Consider the following 20629-nt stretch of genomic DNA (forward strand, 5'->3'; position numbering starts at 1 on the left):
TTATACACATATGTTATATGGTTATAAACAGGGACAAATTGGAAAAAAAACCCACGAGCTCTTGACCTCAAAAAATATTGTCTCTGGTGCTTCAATCTAGAAACCAGGAGGTGTTTGGCAGTCCACATACTTACAAAACTTTTTCTTGATGTTCTTGGAAATTAATATCAGGTGGTAGAAAGAAAATCGAAATCAAGCGCAAGATAAACAAAAATCGAAATAAAAATAACAATCCTATCAGATTTCGTTCATAATAATACCAAGATAGGGTTTTTCCATATGAACCTGTCATAAACATAACACTGCACGCTATCCTGATGAACTTCTTGAAGATCTATCTAGAATACCACCAATTCGACTAGTCGAGTTCGAAACGACTTAGTCCCAAGAGCAGCATTAGTAGAAAAGTCTCTTTATTGGTGAACCCCATCAGAGATGCAAGAACTATTTAGTGAATTACAAGAACTTCTTGAAAAGGGCTTTATCGGAACAAGTTTCTCACATTCGAGAGAATCAGTTATTTTTTTTCAAGAAAAATGATGAATCCTTCGAACATGTATCGATTATCGGGAGCTTAACAAATTAACAATCAAGATTCGTTACCCACTCCTAAGAATCAATGATATGTTCGATCAGTTACAAGAATCCAACCACACCTCCAAGATAGATCTAACATCAGGATATCATCAAGATGTGTTGAAGATCACATTTAGGACTCCATATGATCATTACGGTTTTCTAGTTGGCCTTTCAGATTGACCAATGCTCCGATAGTATTCATGAATCTTATGAACCATGATCGCAAACCATACTTGAACGAATTCATGATCATATTTATCGATGACATATTTATATACTCACGAACTAAGGAGGGTTTCAGCCAACACTTATGGCTAGTCCTTGAATTGTTGAAATTATGTGACAAATTCTCTAAGTGTGAGTTTTGGATTAGAGAAGTACACTTTCTAGGGAATGTGTTCAGCAACGAATGGATCCATGTCGACCCTTTAAAAAATTAATTTGCATTCCAGAAGTTGAAACAAATGATGTAAAACACACAAATCCTACCCATTTTTAGAGGAACAAAGGACTCCGTCGTTTATCACAACGTGTCACATCAAGGATTGGGGTGCTTGTTGATCCAAAAAGGACCATGTTATTGCATATGTTTCCCTATAACTCAAAGTGCACTAGAACAACTACACTACCTATGACCTTGAGTTGGGAGTTATAGTTTTGCTGTAACTACCCAAAAATACGGATAATTTTTTTTAAATTCATTCAAATCATATGATACTAATATGAAATAGTCGAAAGTGTATCATATCAACATGTTATCAGAGTACAAATTCCTAAAATCTCTAAATTGTAACGCCCGCAGATTCGGGCTAGTCAATTTAGAGACAGTAAACGTCAAAAATAATTTTTTTGATATATTATTATTTAGGATAAATAATCTTCACCAAGTTATAGTATATGTCACAAGGGTTCCATGCATATAAAGAACGCTGAAATCCAAGTTATAACGAAGAAGTTATGACCCGTCGAAGTTTTACGACAAAACCGGCACGACACCGGGAATCGTAAAAAGTGAATTTACGATAAAATACTTTCTAGCCTTAGAGATCTAAACAAAAGTTGTAGTATATGTTAAACCGAGAGTGTGCATAAAAAGAACGTCCAAATCTGACTTCGAATGAGGAAGTTATGATTTTCCTAAGATTTAGCATAACAGTGCACAGCCCGAAATTCGAATTTTAGATCGGTCAATTTTTAACCAAAATAGTCTAAACGAGAATTGAAGATATCTTTAATAGGATCTCAACGATAAAAAGACAGTCGAAAACGGAGCTCGTATGCGAAATATATGGATGAAACTTAGTCCCTACTCTTCAAGCGCGACGAATTCGATACAGATTTGTAAATCCGAGATAGAATGAGAATTAGCCATTGGAGTCTAAATAAAAGTTGTAGTACTCATAAATACCAACGCGTGGATATAAATAACGTCAAGAATAGATCTCGTATGTTAAAGATTTGGACGAAACTTGGTCCCTACTCTTCGAGCGCGATAAATTCGATACAGTTTTGTAAATCTGGGATAGAATAAGAATTAGCCGACGACGTCTAAATGATAGTTGTAGTACTCGTAAATACCAACTTGTGGATATAAAGAATGTAGAAAACAAAGCTCGTACGCGGAAGATACGGACGAAACTTAGGGCCTACTCTACGATAAAACCCCTATAAATAAAGGGTGAATCCTTCATATTTTCTTCACACCATAAGCCTTTCTTTCTCTCTCTAACTTCTCTATAGACTCCCAAAACCCCTCTAAATCCCTAGTAACCTCAAGTTTCTAGAGGAAAGATCCGAAGCGCCCGAAGGCTCCGACAAAAAGAGCTTTTCGGCTCAGAAGCTCTGCTCCAGCGGAACCCGGTTTTTAGCAAAACCCGCTGTAAGTGAGATACGCCTACCCTACTTTAAATATAGATTATATTTAAATATAATATCATTATTATGAACCTATAAATAATATTTCTCAGTGATTCAAATTCGTTATACTGATTGATCTACTTACGGGGATGATGTCTAGGCTGTGATTTAGTGAGGTGTTTAAAGTGGGATTCCCAAACAGTATACTTCGTATACCAAACGGACCCTACCTCCGATATGATCCTACCTGGTTGTTCCTTACTTGATAGATCATGAAGTAAACTTTGAGTTAATGACGAATGTAGACTAATAATTAGTCGCAATAAATATTAGACTAAAATCTAGTGGTAATAATACTAGGTTTCGTCGAAGGAAATTATATTGTTAAGAAGCGAAGCGTTGTCCGAGTTTGGAATCATCACTTTAACAAGTGAGTGCATAGTTACTTTCATCTTACACATAGATATGAAGTATTTTATATAAATTACGTGCTATGTGTGCATATTATTTGTATACTTGTTATCTATGCTGGATGAACGATTTTATACATGTTTTAAATGATTTAAACTGTATATGTATTTTATATCTACAAAATATGTTGGGTAAAACATGGGTAGATGAATGATGAGGGATGAAAGCTGATATAGAGGAACATTGGCAGTATGGACATAGTGCCCTATAGGTGAACATTGACAGCAATGGACCTAGTACCCTATAGATGAGCATTAGCAGTTGCGCCACAATCTGTAGATGTTTTTGATCTACTCTAAACATCCTAGCAGTTGCGCTCTAAGGATAGTATCGGCAGTTGTGCCTAATAGAGGACATTATAACCCTGGCAGCCGCGCCCAAAGGACAATATTGGCAGCTGCGCCTAATAGAGAATGTCATAATTCTGGCAGTTGCGCCTAAATGATAATATTGGCGGATGTGCTTAATAGATAATATTGACAGCTGTGTCGTTGGCAACGATGAACTTCGTGCCTACTCATTAGGACAATCCTTAGGACTGAATGAGTGAATGATAAATGATTCTTAGGGGAGATCCTTAAGAAATAAAGAAGATAATGGGGATGAGTAATTGAGTTGATTGTTTAATGATTAAACATAATCATATTATTTTGGGTTGAAAACCTTATGTACTCACCAGGTTTCCCAACCTGACCCACTCAAGTTTATTGTATCACAGGTATCGATATGAAGTTACATTACACTGAGAGATTAAGGAGATGTAAATCACTAGTGTTAATGAATGTAAGTTTTGTTTATGCTTATGTTTCTATATTGACGATGACATCCAAAAGTTTTAAAATGAATAAAATACATTTCTTCAAAAAATGCTTTGATAACGTATTTATCATGTTTTTCTGGGAACAAATTCCGTAACATTTTTATTAAAAGAAGTACTCTGATTTTTATAAAGCATAAAAATAAATCGGTCTTTTTCTGGCCGTGAAAATGGGGATGTCACAGTTGGTATCAGAGCATTAGTTTAAGCGAACTAGGAATAAGGATTTATTTCTAGACTTAAACTTAGAATGCTAAGCGATGATCGTGAGGAGTGTGTCTAATATATTTTAGGAAGTAAACCTGAATAGACACGAGCACTAGGTCATTTAGGGAAGATGCCTAAATTGCTTTTATGTGCTAAATGATTTATGATATGCATCAGATCTATGGTCTGTTGCCGACCAGATCTGGAAACTTTATGTGTTCAGATTTCTAAACGTTTAATTACGGTATTAGAACTGGCATGTAACTTTTCGGAGTGATAAGGAGATTTACACGTCGATCATGAATAAAATATTTCCTATCTTAATTCTCGTCACTACACACCGAACGTTTAAATTGGTGTATAGATCGACATGGTGAGAACTCGAAGCGGATTAGGAAATGCTAATGGAAACCATCGGTCTGAGCCACAAGTGATTGAACTTGTGCCGGAAATAGCAGTTGCACCCGAGCCAATCACAATGGCAGGAGTCCAGGAAATGATTCGAGCTATGATGGTCGAACAAAGGGAGGAGATGAGGAAAATGTTGCTTGATAGGGATGAACCTACAATGCCTGTTGAACAGCCCGAATTTAATGATGGACAGTCGGAGGAAGGGAGCTACAATAGGACTGTTGGTCAAGCTGAACCGCCAGTAGTTAGAAGGAACAACGAAGACGACGAAATCGAGAGGATCGACTGCAAGTATAAGGACTTCATAACTTGCAAGCCATCGACTTTCACTGGGAAAGAGGATCCAATCGGAGTTATGGACTGGATCTCGGAGATGGAGTTGGCTTTCATAACATGTGGATGCAAAGGCAAGCTACAAACCACATATGCAGTGTGTCGGTTCAGGGGTGGCGCTGTTCGCTGGTGGAACACCTTGGGAAAGATCATGAGCCCCAATGAGCCACTGCAACTGACTTGGGCAGAGTTCCTGGTGCATTTCAAACGAAAGTTATGCTCAGCCCAAAATCTGCTAGAGCTAGAGAACCAATTCCTAACATTGAAGAAGGGCAACATGTCTATTGACGAATACACCAATTCCTTCACCGACAAGATGGAATTTGCCTTGCACATTTTCCCTGACGAACTAACGAAAGTTGATAAGTATACAAAGGGACTACCGTGGGAATATGCTGTGCCAGTACGCCAGGCACCAACCCTTGAGGCGGCTATTTGGGCTGCTAAGTCTGTTGAAGAGATGATCAAGAGTAGAGCCGCCAACAAGGTCGAAGGTGGCGAGAAGAGAAGGTTTGAAGGATCTTTAAGGTCCAACGAGAAGAGAAAATTTTTGAAGTCTGGAGGAGGAGGAAGCGAAGCAAGATGGTGCGAGAAGTGAAAAAAGAAACACTCTGGAAAATGTGGTGATGAGGTTACTTGTTTCAAGTGTGGGAAGTGTGGGCATTACGCCAACGAGTGTACATTCAACAAAAGGGTATGTTACGAATGTAATGAGGAATGACACTTCAAGCAAGACCGTCCAAAGAGAGAAGGGGCTACAAAGCCAAATGTGACGCCAAAGCCGAAGGCAAGAGCATTTCAAATGATCCTTGACGAAGCAGATGACAATGCAAGGAATCAGGAGTAAGAATTTTATATCCAAAGATCGAGTAGCCATGTAGGTAGTACCATGTGATGTATCCTATTAGAGGCATAGTCTTGGGTGAACTTGAGCACCTATGTAATCGTTTCAAGGAATAATATAAAACCTTCGTTTTGTTATCTGGTGTGTTAAGTTGTTATGTGATTTTCTTGTATGGTGACTTGGAAAACTGCGAGACAATACTTGGAACGAGTATGAGAAGGTGTGAATGGTAGTAGAGGCCTATACTACCGGAAGCACATGACTCTCACTTGGATCAAGGAAAGTCACAAGGTTACCAAGGCACTAGTAATTGATTCCGTTTTGTTCATGTTTGTCGTTACCATCGTTTCGGTAATGACGAAGAAGATGATTGTTAATCTGACCCTAGTGGTCATATCAAATCGAGTCCGACTAAGATGAATATGTTACATGGTTCAAAGTACCAAGATCGATGTAGCATCTGACTTAAGTCAGAAGATTGTAGTGAAAGATAATCGAAGCGATCAATAGAAGTATCGCAACCGTTGTTAAGGTAAGAAGCTTGTAGCTAGATGTGCTACATGCTAGAATGTGATTATATCACATTAGAACATGAAGGAAGGTATATTCCGTTATGGAATTTGACTCTAAAAGGCCTGATTCTAAGCATTGCATCATACAATGAGAGGTCATTAGAACATAACCCATCATTATGTTACGATAATCAAAGAAAAGAACCTATCTTAAGTTAAGTCTGTCTAGAAGGAGCAGGAGTCTCCAATAAGGATCGAATTTGTAACTCGAAGGTTACAATTGAAAGTCCAACATAGTATGGAGAGCAGGTGCAAGATTGAGCACCGTCAGCGGTCAAGAAGTCCAATAGTTAGATACTCATTCAAAGGAACATAGAAGTTACAGTTATTACCTAGGGTGAAGAGATAACATATGGAGTCATTATACAAACCCTGTTTCATTGATTATTCCGAGACATAATCATCCTAAGGGGGAGATAATTGTAACGTCCGCAGATTCAGGCTAGTCAATTTAGAGACAATAAGCGTCAAAAAATAATTTTTTTGATATAATATTATTTAGAATAAATAATCTTCACCAAGTTATAGTATATGTCACAAGGGTTCCGTACATATAAAGAACGCTGAAATCCGAGTTATAACGAAGAAGTTATGACTCGTCGAAGTTTTACGGCAAAACCGACACGACACCGGGAATCGTAAAAAGTGAATTTACGATAAAATACTTTCTAGCCTTAGCGATCTAAACGAAAGTCATAGTATATGTTAAACCGAGAGAGTGCATAAAAAGAACGTCCAAATCTGACTTCGTATGGGGAAGTTATGATTTTTCTAAGATTTAGCATAGTAGTGCACAACCCGAAATTCAAATTTTAGATCGGTCGATTTTTAACCAAAACAGTCTAAACGAGAATTGAAGATATCGTTCCCTAAAATACCACATACTAAACAAACATACAACCAAGCATATCTGGGTGCTTGTCTACCCCTTTGGTCTATTTCAGCCGGATACTATCAAGCATATTTAGGTGCTTTCAATCCCCTTCGGTCTATTTCAACTGGATACTGTCAAGAATATATGGGTTCTTGCAATCCCATTTGGTCTATTTCAACCGAATACCGGGTCTATTTTACCCCTACTACTACCACATAATATCATAATATAATCATAGATTCAACAAGCAAATACAGGCATAACTGACAGTTGTCACAAAGACAATGGTCACACTACATCAAAAACTAGTAGGTCGGCATTGGTGCCTTTGACCCATGGATACAGTGAAGGAACACTCACCTCATATTGAAGATATCAAATGGCAATTAGCGGATGAATCGTGGAATCCTCTCCCTAAGGCACCAACATAAAACCCTATTTAGAAATGGGGCCAATACTCCAGCCCGAGGGTCTAAACCTCAATTCTTATCCTAAAAGCAGAAAAGGTTGCTTAACCCTTGCCTCATTGGGCCTGCCCTACCAAGGCCCAAATCCAACTAGTCCAAAAAGCATTCCAAGCCCAACTACAAGTCCCCATAGGGCCCAATATGGCCCAAGAGCACCCAACATGGCCTTAAGCCTAAAAATGTACCGCTACAATAGGTGGGCCCGAGTCCAAACCTGAAAAAGTCCAAACCCCAACCAAAACAAGATCCCAAAATTCTCACAAGCCCACGGACGACGTACGCGTGGTGTACATGGCTCATACGCCCAACATACGCTGATGATCCGGAAGTCGGGGCACTTGCCCAATATGCGCAACGTACTCTAGAGTACGCCCAACGTATCGGCCAATCAGCCCATTTTTGTTCCCAAGTCTTAATCCATTCAACTTTAACGTCCAAAACTTAGATCAAAGCTCATAATAGCGTCTTAAGCCATAAAGTTGCAAACTTTATGCTTTTGCATACCTTGTTGGGGCTCAAACTATGAATTAAGCCCTCTAACTCGCTTAGGTGGTCACTAATACATGCATGGCTGAGTCTTAACCTCCAAGATATGATTTTTATGACTCCATACACTTCCAATAGTCCGAAAGGACAACTCAAATGGCCTGGAGTAGCTCATACTCCAAGAAACCAAGTTATGGGACCAAAAGATGCTAAAATCTACCCTAAACCTAGATCTAAGCTTAGAATGATCAGGGTGCAGACTTTATACCTTCAATAGGCTAGTAATGATGCACAAACTTTGGATCTACAAGATCCTTATTCTCCTTTTCTTCTTCCCAAACTTCCTTCTTCTTCAAAACCACTAAAGAACACCCAAACCCTCAATTTAAGCTCAAAAACGCACTCAAGATGGATAGGGTTCGAGATTATCACTAAAATGGCATTGAATGTTGAAAGGGTAATGGACTTGAGGGACTTAAGGACTTTAAATAGGGTGCAAACCCTAAAATTTAGGGTTTTCCCCTGACTCGAGTACGCCTAACGTAACCATGCGTACGCCCAACGTAGCTAAAGTCTCTGCGATCTGGATTTTGAGCCAGTATGCCCGGCGTACTCCTAACGTACGCCCAGTGTACTCGGCTAAGGTCATGAACCGCCAATCTTCCGAAGGCCATAACTTATGCGTTCTAAATCCGATTTCAGCATTCTTTATATCCACGGAAAGGTAACAAGAAGCTCTATAATTATATCAACTTCTATTGCCTTAAAACTTTCCAAAATTAAACCCAAACTTAATAACGGCCCGAATTGATACTTTATAGATATACCCTTAGACTCCAAAACACAAACCAAACTCCCCGATCATCTAATCTACATTATCCACACTCAAAGGGGGCTAAGTCTCTTTCCCAAAAGCCCTATGTCTTATGATAACTGGTCTTTGGGTCACGACTCCAAATTATGAAACGATTCGAAACAGGGTGTTACAACTTTCCTTCACTTAAATTAGATTTCGTCCTCGAAATCATTCCTTACTACTTCCTCCGCCGATAGACGATCCAGCCCAAACTTTTAAATTCCGATTAAGACCAAAGAATCATCCCATACCGACGACCATCTACCAAACCTGCCATCCAAACTCCTTCGTGGCAAAAATTTCTTATACCTCTGAAAGGATGAACCTTAACACTCTTCCCTCAGCCCAAAAGAATGAATCCCAGTAGCCCTGCCGAAGAACTGAAACAACTACCTTACTCTTGCCAACTGGAAGACCTCATAACACTGCGATAACCACTCAAAACAGGAACTTTCTGAAAACATGAACCCATCAATATAAACCCCAACAGATTATTCCCTAAGATCACCGATCATTCATTCATCACACCCAAACCTAGTCCCTGACTAGGAATATCATTCTACTATGCAAAAGGAAAGCTCAAAACATACTGATAGCGAATTACTACAAATCCCTAATTCGGAGATTGCGCCTAACAATCCTCAAATACACGCTCGGCTTCCTGTTAAGTCATCACCAACCTGCTGATCTCACAAGCATAAGGATGGTCAATCCAAGAATTCTCACGCTGTAACTAAATCCCATGTGAGCTATGGCTCGAGATTCCATAACCAATGCCTAACATTGGTAACCGAACTCCTGATAGACAACCTTCAAGCAACCCAAGCTCACAAGGTAAACACTCTGCAAGCGGCTACTAGTGCACAACCATCATTCCTAACAACATTAACTACCCACATGATTCAAACCAGCTGATCACTGAATCTCCCGACTCCCATAGTGCACTAACACCCAAAAGCCAAGAAGGGTAATGATCCGAGACCTAAGAGTCTTAATCAAAAGACCACCAGGCCTTACCCCTATAACTCATATAGTCGTTGGTTCATGAAACATCGAGACACCTGCTATCCACTACACGATATTGTAGGAACCCGTTTTGTCGAATGATTGGTACGGAAAGATAATATCAAGAAGATAATTGTATGAACAACGAACAACATAATATGTAAGTAAACTATAATGGATAGATAGAGAGATACAACATGATACATGAACAACACTCATGGATGGGGAGAATCCCCACCCAAAACCTCTCTCTACAATCTATGTCTACATAGTGAACACATACATACAAATGACCCTTACCTCCACTTTATATACTAGTGGAGGGATGCTTTCCATACAAGGGAATATTCTAACCTAATAAACACTCATCATTGTAGAGCATTTTCATGCTCCAACAAATATGCTCATGGTACTAAATCGATCTTGCCGACACCACATCAATAGCCTAAAGAATCGCGACCAGCCCCACAGGGACCTAAAGATACCCAACCAGCAGTCCACCGACTTGTAGGAACCCAAACAACATCCCTCTCAATGCTATCCGAACACAACAGGGGCCATACCCTTGTATCATACACAGTTCCTTACGTAACATAGACTGATACCAACGCAAAACTAGACGAAAACATGGTCGCACACAACCAGAGGAGGAGATCACCATGCCAACAATACCAATCAAGAGGTCTCAAGTTATCTTACTCAGTCCGCTTGTACCCCTCATGTCCATAATCGAGGCACTACTACAATGTACGGCCCTAAGGGAGACACATACCCAACGCTGGATCTAATGCATCCTCTCGTCCTCATATCTTTACCCAAAGGGTGAGGTACTAACAGATTTAACAGAATGACGAACCTCAACCGTTAACATAAATATTCTCATGAACGATCGATACAAGATCCCACACATTGATTGAAACCGAACAGATTCCACCAATTCACAATAGCTCAAGAAAACTTCCAAGGTGATCAAGAAATGCTACCAAAACAGGAAAGCTAAACAATGTTGCCCAACATTCGAACTTCCAATAATCAAGGATAACTGCCAAAATTGATCCTACTATGAACCAAAATTCCACACCATAACTGAGGGTAAACATACCCAGAAACCAAAGAAAATATAAAACATACAAAACTCGACGATAGATTGATGCATCCATTGATCTTCAACTGACACAACTCGAAACTTTTTAAGGACCTCCACTTTTGATGATGATCAAGAAGACCGACGAACGAGAATACATTGATAACTAACCCAATAACCCAAATACACTTCTTGCACCAAAAATTAATGTGAGACTAGACATACCACACTCTAAAGATGATTTATCGATCGACACTGTCCACCCTAGAAAAGGGATAACAATATATACGAGTTGAGGAATTCCCCCAGCACTCGATGCTCAACCTGAGCGTCCCAACGCCTCTTGATCTATTTGGCGACATTTTGTAAGGAAACACTAGCTACATCAAGCTTCCTCATCCAACACCTTCTTGCCGAGAAGATGACTCTTGCATTCCTGAACACATACAACTGATGATAAATTGCTATACACCTCTGTCTTGACCGAATCCTAAAACAAAGTTCCACAAACCCGAACCGCAAATAACTAAGACTCATTCCTCCGATGTCATAAACTCAAACATAACAATGATCCTTCAACCACAATAGCCAGTTTTCCCCTAATTAGGGTTTAAACTACCATAAAATGACGTTGCGAACATAATACATCTCAGATGGAAACCTCGTTAACCTCCTAATCATAACCAATTCTAATATCAGAATCCCATGCAGATGCAAAACAATAATTATGTCCACTCATGACACCAATTCTCCATCTAGAAACAAATGAACTACCATGCACCTTGCCTAATTCCCAACACCCAATTTGTCGCGAGCATTACTTATAATTATAAGAAGCATCATTCTCATAGTCAGGATACATAAGAGACAACACAAGTTGCTCTTACTGATTCACTTCCCTTGGTTTCTGAGACATTCAACAAGCACCTGACCTAACTAATTTCAAGAAAGCTGACCCTTGATCTCACCTCAAAGAAACTGCACAACAAAACCCTTTTTGTGCATTCTTACACTGCTATACCCGTCGACAAAGAAAATCATAATCTTCTAGAGTCGTGTCGGGACTACATCCCAATCCATCTGCCCATCACTTAATCTTCGTCTGCAATCCTTGAGCCCTTCCTCACACTTGCTTCCTTCTTGAGTCTCGCGACTCCATTATCACTACCTTCCACGTTTCTGCACCATTGAATCCCAATAGACATGGCCACTGAGGCCCGAATAATCATCTGACCCATCCTCAACCTGGACGATCATACCCGATAAACTGATAAATGCAGAAATATACCGCAACGAATCATGGTGCCAAACCGTGCCACCTTCCTTAACCAGTTCCTTAGAATCCCCCAAATTTTCGTCGAGTTGAGTATGGATCTTGTGCTTCCAGTAGTACGGGCCCAATACTACCTTCCACACCTATCCATACTTTCCTCAAGAATCATCTCGAGTCCTCTAAGTAACCACTCATGTTCGCATCCGTCCTATCTATTCTTATACACCCGTTCTCAAACAAATACCCATCGCTAAACAGCACAATCCAACCCACTACAACACATTCTAGGCTCTCCTAGGTTCCCGAACTCACCCTGCCATCAACTGCTGAAGAACTCCCAATAATGTCAGTTAACTACTTCATGAATACAGTCACATGCATTAAAGCTTAGATAATCCTTCGAGTGAAAGACTCATCCCCACAATGGTTAGACTCAAACTAGAGCTGCGCAGTAGGGTCAAATCCGCCACTCTGAGATTATTTAACCTATGCCACATGTGACTTAACACATTCACTTAATAGTTAAATCACATCATCATGAGCCCCACAAAGCATAAAATAAACAACATCCATGCAATAACACTCCAAGTCAGAGCCAAATAGAGGACATCTCAATCTCACTTCTTACCAAGAAAGATTTCAAATCTAGCATAACATCCACTTCCTCTTAGGCTACAAGGCATCACATATCAGGCCAATCCATCCACCAAACATTTCCGCAACTGAGTAATGTGAAACGCGCTATGGATCTAACTAAACAACTCGACAAGATCTAGTCAATAAGCAACCCGACTCACCCAGGCCAAAAACCCTGAAAAGGACCGATATACCTGGGGCAGCCACCATACTACTCCCTGCCATCAGTTGCATAAGGAACTCCCCCTAACATCCTCTAACTATCTCATGAATACAATTACATATCACTGACACCAGATAATTCTTCGAATGAAAGGCCTCATACTACAACGGTTGGACTCAAACAAGAGTTGCACAATAGAGTTAAAACCTAACCTTCTAAAATTATCTAGTCTCAACAATATGTAACTTAATACACTTGCTTAATAGTTAGTTGAGGTTAATGGAAACTCCTAAAAAGCACAAAGCAAGCAACATTCAAGCATCGAGTAATCGGAACAAGCATAACCTAAACATACCATCCTATCACCAACTGATCAGTACTAGCATGCAAGTCTACAAGCTCATACAGTAGGCATATAAAGGCATCTCTCCTAGCATTCTATAATACAAATCATGAGAAGATCCTTAGCCCTAACTAGCATGCGATTCACAGATTCACAAATCATAGCATATCGTAAAACATGTATGGGTATTTTGGGAAAACTTACTTGAGCTCGGCCGATTGCATGCAACACACCCTTTTTCTATTGTTAGAAAACCCTTCTTATAAAACGTTTCATTTTGAAAAAAAAATTATACCAAACCTTGAGTTTGTGTTCAGACACACCCGAGGGTATGTCCGATTCCCTCAAACCAAGGCTCTGATACCAACTTATAACGACCCAAACTACGGATAAAATTTTGTTTATAAATTCATTCAAATCATATGATACTAATATAAAATAGCCGAAAGTGTATCATAACAACATTTTATCATGGTACAAATTCCCAAAATCTCTAAATGCGGAAACCATAGGGTGATGTGATGCGATCAGGCCGGGACATTCCCCTTCGAACTGGAAGTACCTGAAACATAAACTGAAAACTGTAAGCACAAAGCTTAATGAGTTCCCCCAAAATACCACTTAATAAACAAACATACAGCTAAGAATAAATGGGTGCTTGCCTACCCCTTCGTTCTATTTCAAGAGGATACTATCAAGCATTTATGGGTGCTTGCAACCCCCTTCGATGTATTTCAACCGGATACTGTCAATCATATATGGTTGCTTGTAATACCCTTCGGTCTATTTCAACCAGATACCTGGTCTATTTCACCCTTACTACTACCGCATAATATCATAACAAGAATCACAGAGTCAACAAGCATAACTGACGATTGACACAAAGATAATCGTCACACTACATCATAAACTAATGGGCCGACATTGGTGCCTTCAACCCATGGATACAATGAAGGAAAACTCACCTCATACTGAAGGTATCAAATCAAACTCAGCGGATGACTCATGAAATCCTCTCCATAGGGAACCAACACAAAACTCTAATTAGAAATGGGCCCAATACTCCAGCTCGAGGGTCCAAACCTTAATTCTCATCCTAAAAGCAGAAAGGGCCGCTTAACCCTTTCGTTATTGGGCCTGCCCTACGAAGGCCCAAATCCATCTAGTCCAAAAAGCATTCTAAGCCCAACTACAGCTCCCCATATGGCCCAATATGGCCCAAGAGCACCCAACATGGCCTTAATCTCAAAAATGTACTGCTATAATAGGTGGGCTCGAGGCCCAACCTAAACAAGTCCAAAGCCCAACCAAAACAAGAGCCCAAAAGTTTCACATGCCCACAGATAGCGTACTCGCGAAGTACATGGCTCGTACGCCCAGCGTACGCTGATGATTCGGAAGTCAGGGCATTGGCCTAGTATGCACAGCGTACTCTAGAGTACTCCTAAGGTACTAGCCAGTCAACCCATTTTTGTTCCCAAGTCTTAATCCATTCAACTTTAATGTCCAAAAACTTAGATCCAAGCTCATAATAGCCTATTAAGCCATAAAGTTGCAAACTTTATGCTTTTGCGTGCCTTGTTGGGGCTTAAACTGTGAATTAAGCCCTCTAACTCACTTAGTTGGTCACTAACACATGCATGGTTGAGTCTTAACCTCGAAGATATGATTTTTATGACTCCATACACTTCCAAGAGTCCAAAAGGACAATTTAAATGGCCTGGAGTAACTCATACTCCAAGAAACCAACTCATGGGACTAAAAGATGCTAAAATATACCCTAAACATAGATTTAAGCTTAAAATGATCAAGGATCAGACTTTATACCTTCAATAGACTAGAAATGGTGCACAAACTCTAGATCTACAAGCTCGTTCTTCACTTTTTCTTCTTCCCAAACTTCCTTCTTCTTTAAAACCACTAAAGAACACCCAAACCCTCAATGTAAGCTAAAAAATGCACTCAATATGGATAGGGTTCGAGATTATCACTAAAAGGGCATTTAATGTTGAAAGGGTAACGGACTTGAGGGACTTAAGGACTTTAAATAGGGTGCAAACCCTAAAATTTAGGGTTTTTCCCTGACTTGAGTATGCCCAACGTAACCATGCGTATGCCCAACATACGCTGAAGTCTCCGCGGTTCGGATTAGGGGTGTAAACGAGCCGAGCCGAGCCCGAGCCTGACCAAGCTCGAGCTCGGCTCGTTTAATTTTGAGGAAGCTTGAGCTCGAGCTCGAGCTCGATTCGAGCCTTAAAATGAAGCTCGAGCTCGGCTCGTGAGCAATTTAGTGGGCTCGCGAGCCTAATCGAGCCTAAACGAGCCTCTATCTCTCTCTCTCTTGTGTGTGTGTGTGTATAGGATCGTTTAGGCTCGCAAGCCCATGAATTGAAGCTCGGCTCGAGCTCGTTTAATAAACGAGCCTTGTATTTAGGCTCGAGCTCGGCTCAGGCTCGTTTAATTCGATCTCGAGTCGAGCTTTTAACGAGTCGATCCCGAGTAGCTTACGAGTAGCTCGGCTCACTTACACCCCTAATTCGGATGTCAAGCCAGTACGCCTGGCATACTCCTAGCGCACGCCCAACGTACTCGGCTAAGGTCAAGAACCGTCAATCTTCCGAAGGCTATAACTTCTTCGTTCTAAGTCCGATTTCGGTGTTCTTTTTATCCACATAAAGGTAACGAGAAGCTCTATGCTTTTATCAACTCTAACTTTCCTTAAAACTTTCCTAACCTAAACCCAAACTTCATAAAGGCCCAAACTAATACTTTACCGATATACCCTTGGACTCCAAAACACAAACCGAACTCCCCGATCATCTAATCTACATTATCCACAGTCAAAGGGGGCTAAGTCTCTTTCCAAAGGCCCTAAGCCTTATGATAACTGGTCTTCGGGTCACGACCCTGAATTATGAAACGATTCAAAACAGGGTGTTACATTTGCCTTGAAGAGTTGGAGATGTTACTTGTATGGTACCAAGTACATCATCCTTATGGATCAAAAAAGTCTCTAGCACCTCTTCAACCAAATAGAACTCAACACGAGGCAATGAATATTGAACGAACTCCTGAATGATTACAAATGTGAGATTCGTTATCATCCTGGCACGACTAACATTGTAGCAGATGCCTTGAGACAAAAAGAACGAGTCAAACCCCTTGAAGATCGAACTTTATCAATGACTATGTAACGCCCCGTTCCTGGTATGTAATTTAAATATTGAATTTTCCTTTTCTTAAGGGTTACTTGATGAGTAAGTAGCCCCGACTCGTCGAGTAGAAGCGGGATTGCACGTGGACTTAGTGGGGCGACTCGACGAGTCCATTCCCGACTCGGCGAGTCTGCCAGTTTGGATGAAACCCTAATTCTTAGGGTTTGTACCTTATTTAAACGTCATTATAGGCCCCATCCCAGCCTCCAGCACCTCTAGAATGTTCCCCCTCAAAACCCTAGCCCTCAATTGGTGAGTTTGAGTGATTCCTTCTTGATTTTGAGTGATTTGGTGTATTCTTGGAAGTGTAGAAGAGAAGAAGGAGATCCAGAAGCTAGCTTCCATTTACTACTTCATCTGGTAACAAAGCCTCTACCCTATTCATTTTCCTAGTAGATCTTCATATATGCTTGTTTTGCCACTTTTGGGAGATTTCAAGGTCCAAACTCGAGATTGGAGATCCCTTAGGGTAGTGAACTATAGATCTGGACATCATTGAGCTCCAGGAGCTCAAAGTAGCTACCTTTATGCAATCAAGGCCTTGTTCCAAACCCTAGGTTCCCATTTCTAGCTTATTTTGGTGTTTTAGCTTCATACCTTTATGCATGCACGTAAAGTTGGCAACTTTACGTGTTATATTAGCCCTAGAAGCTCAGATCTATGAATTGGATGCACTGGAATCGATTAAATTCAACTGTATAGTGAAGACATGCATAGGACTCGACGAGTCGTTCATCGGACTCGGCGAGTCGGATCGCAAACCCCGATTTCCCCGATTTGAGAGTTTTGAGTTGAATCAGTGAGTGGAAGAGGACTTGGTGAGTTAGGAAAAGGATCTGGAAGTGGAGGGACTCGACGAGTCTACGCCCCGACTCGGCAAGTCGAGTCGTGAGTTAGAGAATTGTGAGTTAGGGAACTCGACGAGTCCGTAGTAGGACTCGGCGAGTAGAGTCAACCTGGAAGTTTGTCTCTGACCAGGACTTTGACTTTGACCAGGGGGTAAGTTAGTCATTTACTTCATGAGGAATCATCAGCTGATTCAGAGTGTTATGTGATTGTAGCCGGGAGTCGTCGGAGCAGCAGATAGGGATTTCTCACTCGGGATATCAGCAGCCAGTTATACGAGTTGAGTTCTCCTTCGGTAGGAACGGGTCTACGACACCAAGACCGGCCCGAAGTATGATATGATAGTGGTTGAGTGTGGGTAGGGCCCGTATCTCATCTTAGCGGAGTGTGGGCGAGGCTCGTATCTCATGGTAGTAGTTGATTATGATGTATGAATAGTAGATTAGCTTTACATGTTGTCTGTGTGATACTTGTATGTTGGGTTTAGTAGATGAGCGTGGGCGAGGCCCGTATCTCATCATAGCCGAGTGTGGGCGGGGCCCGTATCTCGAAGTAGTTGAGCGTGGGCGAGGCCCGTACCTCAGATTTAGTGGAGTGTGGGTGAGGCCCGTATCTCCTAGACAGTGGAGTGTGGGCGAGGCCCGTATCTCCTAGACAGTGAAGTGTGGATGAGGCCCGTATCCCCCAGTTAGCGGAGTGTGGGCGAGGCTCGTATCTCCACGAGTGTGGGCGAGGCCCGTATCTCCTAGTTGCATGCTATGTGTAGATGGTATGTGGTAGATTGGGGAGACTCACTAAGCTTCGTGCTTACGATTCTCAGTTTTGGTTTCAGGTACTTCCACTAGCACTGGAAAGGGCTCGGGATGATCGCATAGCACACACCACAGACTTCAACCTGGGAGTTAGACTCTGATATTTGGATATGTTACTTTGACACGAGATTTGATATGAGACATTTGTTATGATATTTTGAGACATACTACTTATGGTTTTTATTATGAGATTGGATATTATGGTTTTCACAATGAATTAAAAACGAAATTTTTAGACTGTATTTTGGGATGTTTCAGACTATCTGTTCTAACCTTACCACAAAGATTTAAGAAGTTCAACTTAAATATCTAAAAGAGGAAAACATCATGAGTGGAGCTTTGTGGGTGAATGGATAAGCAATTCGAGCTTAGGGATGATGAAACACAATACTTTATGAACCAAATATGGATGCCCTAGTTCGGTGACATCAAAAGCTCTGCCTTGAAACGAAGATCACTATTGAAATATTCTGTCTATCCGGGCTCTAACAATATGTTCTTAAATCTGAACAAATTATATTGATGGCATAATATGAAAACAAAAATTATCACTTGTATGGCGAAATCCCGAACTTACTCGAATGAGTTAAGGAAAAACATCATAAGCCCTCATGTTTACTCGAACAATTGAAAATTCCCGAATGGAAGTGGGAAAAAATCTTAATGGACTTCGTAAAAAAACTACCCAAGATGCATAATAGTTTTGAAACGGGTTTGGTAGTAGTTTTCAGACTGAAAAAGTTCGCCCACTTCTTGCAAATCAAAGAGGAAAATAAAATGGAAAAGTTAACCATGACCTATCTCAAGGAAATCATCAAACTACACGAGGTATATATTTCTATCGTTTTAGATAGAAATAATAGATTCACCTCACGATATTGGCAACCATTGCAGAAACTCGTGGGGATGCGCTTGGTGTAACACCCGATTCGAAGTATATTTATTTTTGACCCTTGGTATGTTAACTCTTTACATATTTGGTCCCTAGGGGGCGGTTTTTCCATTTCTGGCAAAATTATAGTACGCGGGTCGTGCTCCTCGTACGCAGGGCATACGTATGCAGGGGACAAACCCTAAAATTTAGGGTTTGGACCCTATTTAAACAACATTATGAACCTTGGATCTCTCACTTCTCAGTCTCCAAATCCCTTTGAGTCACATTTCGAAACCCTAGCCCCTTTAGAAGAGATTTGACCCCTCTTGTGTGTGCTTTAGTGTGTGTTGGTGAGACTTGAAGAAGAAGAAGTTGGAAGAAGGAGCATTTATCAAAGGAGGGCTTGTAGATCTAGATTTCTCACATTATTTCCAGCTTCATTAAGCGCGAGGATTTTTCTGGATCAGCAGTCCGAGTATTTATATGATAGATTCAGGAGTTTGAGGTGAGTTTCATCAATGTACTTGGCGGGTCGAAGACACCAATTCCGGCCCATGGTTTATTATGATTAGGATGCTAGTTGTCTGCGTGACTCTTGCATGTATGACATTTGATATGTATATCGGGCGGGGCCTGATGAGTATATTAAATCTTATTTATCTTTATGATTTTTGCATGTGTTTATATGTTTATATGTATACCGGGCGGGGCCCATCTCATATTTCTGACAGATCTGTTCCGAGCGGGGCCTGATGACGGGCGGGGCCCATTATATGTTTAATATGTATGGTATGTGGTATTTTGGGGAACTCACTAAGCTTTGTGCTTATGGTTTTCAGTTTATGTTTCAGGTACTTCCGGGTCCAATGGGAAGAGCTCGGGGTGATCGTACCGCACACACCACGATGTTCCACATTTTACTTTACTCTAATGTATTTGGATGTTTTGATCATACTTGATTTTATTATGGTTTATGGATATGTTTTGAAGGATGGTTTTTACTATAAATAAAAATGAAAATTTTGGCCTTAATTTTTGGGACGTTACAAGTTGGTATCAGAGCCTTGGTTTGAGGGATTCAGGCATCTCCTCGGGTGTGTCTAAACTCAAACTGAGGATTTGGTAAATTTTTCACGAAATGAAACATTTTACACAAAGAGTTTTCTAATAAAAGAAAGGGGTGTGGTGAATGCAATTGAACGAGCTCAAGTAAGTTTTCCCAAAATACCCATTCATGTTTATGTTATGCTTTGAATTGTGAATCTGTGAATCACATGCTAGATTAGGTCTAAGGATCTAGGAGAGATGCCTTTGTATGTTTGCTTTATAAGCTTGTATACTTGCATGCTAGTACTGATCAGTCAGTGATAGGATGGCTTGTTTAGGTTATGCTTGATTCCGGTTACTCAATGCTTGAATTATGTTTGCTTTGTGCTTTTTAGGTGTTCTCTTTAACTTTAGCTAACTAGTAAGCGAATATGTTAATTTACATATTATTGAGACTAAATAATTTTGGAAAGTTAGGCTTTAACACTATTGCGCGAAATTCTTGAGCAGACTCCTATGATATGTAATTATATCCATGAGCTAGTTAGAGGATGTTA

Source organism: Lactuca virosa, chromosome 1 (genome assembly GCF_052849685.1).
Source record: "Lactuca virosa cultivar CGN04683 chromosome 1, Lactuca_virosa_CGN04683_v6, whole genome shotgun sequence".
Classification (NCBI taxonomy): Eukaryota; Viridiplantae; Streptophyta; class Magnoliopsida; order Asterales; family Asteraceae; genus Lactuca; species Lactuca virosa.